General features: G+C 42.2%; 1 long non-coding RNA gene across 1 annotated transcript; it reads left to right on the top strand.

Moving 5' to 3' along the window:
• Positions 1–1,030, top strand: LOC118396926 (uncharacterized). Its single transcript, XR_004828283.2, has 2 exons — positions 1–679; positions 848–1,030. It is a non-coding gene; the product is annotated as an uncharacterized LOC118396926 (long non-coding RNA).
• The last annotated feature ends 2,321 nt before the right edge of the window (positions 1,031–3,351 follow it).

The following is a 3,351-nucleotide window of genomic DNA, read 5'->3' as shown; positions in this document are numbered from 1 at the left end:
CGTAGAAGGCCCTCATTGTTCCCCATTATGTTTGGGTTAGTAAAAATGTGTAGAGTGGCTCTATTTGCCCACAACAAGCATTTTTCACCATTCGGAATGACGAAAGAATCCATATGTTCTTCTGGAATATGAACACAGAAATTCTGTACAGTTTGAACTCTTATTATGGTGACGGAAAAATTACAGTCATGGTCTTGAATTGGAATCTAATTTTTCTGGTCTCGGTCTCTGACTTCTCCGTCCCCCTCCTAGTCTCAGTCTTGACTCAGTCTTGTCCCCCCTCCGGTCTTGGTCTTGACTCGGACTGGATTCTCTCCGGACTTGGTCTTGAATCGGTCTCGCTTTAGGTGGTCTCGAACACAATACTGGAAGTGGGTGTCCTATACTCAAGGCCAATTTTCTAGAGTGCTGCTTGATCTAAAAGTCTATCTGGGAGAAAATCTGCCCCGTGGTTTACCAGTAACAATGGCTATTTATAGTGGTGTTTGCTTTACTTCAGCTATATACTGTATTGTCATTTTCAGCTGCACAGTTAGTACTGTAAGCCCCGCCCTGCAACCAGTTAACAATGGAGGAGCTCCTCTTTTGTGTGAGTGTGCGTCAGACGAAGGACAACTAGAGCTCTCTTTCGTGTCTTTTCTATCGCTTGGCACTCTGTTGGTAGAGGATGTGTGCACAGGTAAGAAAGTTAGAATCTCTTTTCTATCATGTGAACTTTCTTGTGTAATTGGGTATACATTTTGTGTATGTGCATGCTAAGGTTAGTGAGTGCATAAAAGTTGTCTGTCTGTTATTCATGCTGTGTGTGTGCTGACACCCTGCTGACTGGCGTGTGTCTCTCTCCCAGTGCCGCGCTACAACTCCGTATGGCAAGGATCATCAACGAGATTCAACCGTGGACTGATTTTGTTCTTGAGCGGATGGTCGGGGGGCCAGAACATAATTGCAAATCATTTGTAGACTGCAAATTGGCTGCAAGAAGCCCAAACAGATATAATATTTGATTAAAACATACAAATGTCAAACCTTCCTTTTGTATATAATTATGTGTCTCTCTATTATGTGTGGAAATACTTGGGAACAGATATCCCAAATGAAAATCACTAGGGGCTGATATCCTGGTGTTCTTCAATGTCCAACAATGAAAACAAAACATGGGGGCCAAATAAAACCACCCGGAGGCCAAATTCAGCCCACTGGCCACCAGTTTAGGGAACCCTGCCATATGGTATAGAGGACCATGGGGTGCTATGGTGTAACCAGACCTTACACAGTGTGGTGGAGGATGGGCACCAGTGCTCCCCAGGTGGCCACTTCTTTCTGCCATCCCATGACGTGTGGATCACTCATTCATATCAACAATCCAGTAACAATCCAATAATTAGATCACTTCATATTCCGCAGACTGTATCCATCCTGTTGATGCAATGTCTTGAAATGTGTGTGAGTGTTTGTACTATAACTATGGAAAATATTTTCCAATCCACTGTCTGAGACTGGGTGTGCATATTTGTTTGCTTATGTGTGCAAGACACAGATGGATTTAATTGTGATTCAAAAGATCATTTCCAATACCTCAGGATGTGGGAGAATTCTGTGAGCCTTCACAGACTACCACAGACATTTTTCAAAATGGCGTCTTCCACTGCAGCCAAAGGTCTAAGAGTCCCCTACTGTTCTGTACTTACTTCCCCTTTTTTCAGTCAGAGGCATTCAGCCAGGGATGTCTGCTTTTGCGTCTCCAGGAAAGGGGTCAGACAGTAGGGAGCTGTTTTTGTTATGCTGTGTGACTTGTGCTTGGCCTCGGTGTGTGACTCCAGGAGGAGGCTGGTTGATTCTTGTTTGGGATTTGTGGAATCTTACTAATGTACAGTTGAAGTCAGAAGTTTACATACACCTTAGCCAAATACATTTACTCAAGTTTTTCACAATTCTTGCCTTTTAGTCCTGGTAAAAATTCCCTGTCTTAGGTCAGTTAGGATCACCACTTATCACCACTTATTTTAAGAATGTGAAATGTCAGAATAATAGTAGAGGGAATTATTTATTTCAGCGTTTATTTCTTTCATCACATTCCCAGTGGGTCAGAAGTTTACATACACTCAATTAGTGTTTGGTAGCATTGCCTTTAAATTGTTTAACTTGGGTCAAACGTTTCGGGTAGCCTTCCACAAGCTTACCACAATAAGGGCTAACCCACACGGTTTTTCAGTTCTGCCCACAAATGTTCTATGGGATTGAGGTCAGGGCTTTGTGATGGCCACTCTAATACCTTGACTTTGTTGTCCTTAAGCCATTTTGCCACAATTTTGGATGTATGCTTGGGGTCATTGACGATTTGAAAGACCCATTTGCGACCAAGCTTTAACTTCCTGACTGATGTCTTGAGATGTTGCTTCAATATAACCACATAATTTTCTTTCCTCATGATGCCATCTATTTTGTGAAGGGCACCAGTCCCTTCTGCAGCAAAGCACCCCCACATGATGCTGCCACCCCTGTGCTTCACATTTGGGATGGTGTTCTTCGGGTTGCAAGCATACCCGTTTTTCCTCCAAACATAACGATGGTAATTATGGCCAAACAGTTCTATTTTTGTTTCATCAAACCAGAGGACATTTCTCCAAAAAGTATCCTTTGTCCCCATGTGCCGTTGCAAACTGTAGTCTGGCTTTTTCATGGTGGTTTTGGAGAAGTGGCTTCTTCCTTGCTGAGCAGCCTTTCAGGTTATGTCGATATAGGACTCGTTTTACTGTGGATATAGATACTTTGGTACCTGTTTCCTCCATCATCTTCACAAGGTCCTTTGCTGTAGCTCTGGAATTGATTTGCACTTTTCGTACCAAAGTACGAGCGGTATGACGGCTGCGTGGCCCCATGGTGTTAATACTTGCGTACTATTGTTTGTACAGATGAACGTGGTACCTTCAGGCGTTTGGAAATTGCTCCCAAGGATGAACCAGAATTGTACACGTCTACAATTTTTTTCTGAGCTCTTGGCTGATTTCTTTTGATTTTCCCATAATGTCAAGCAAAGAGGCACTGAGTTTGAAGGTAGGCTTTCAAATACATCCACAGGTACACCTCCAATTGACTCAAATGATGTCAATTAAGCCTATTAGAAGCTTCTAAAGCCATGACCATAATTTTCTGGAATTTTCCAAGCTGTTTAAAGTTAGTCAACTTAGTGTATGTAAACTTCTGACCCACCGGAATTGTGATACAGTGAAATAAACAATTGTTGGAAAAATTACTTGTGTCATCCACAAAGTAGATGTCCTAACTGACTTGCCAAAACTATAGTTTGTTAACAAGAAATTTGTGGAGTGGTTGAAAAATGAGTTTTAATGA

This window comes from Oncorhynchus keta, chromosome 18 (genome assembly GCF_023373465.1).
Source record: "Oncorhynchus keta strain PuntledgeMale-10-30-2019 chromosome 18, Oket_V2, whole genome shotgun sequence".
In the NCBI taxonomy this organism is placed as follows: Eukaryota; Metazoa; Chordata; class Actinopteri; order Salmoniformes; family Salmonidae; genus Oncorhynchus; species Oncorhynchus keta.
Note: the sequence above shows the minus strand (reverse complement) of the source record. Positions and strands in the feature narration are given on the sequence as shown.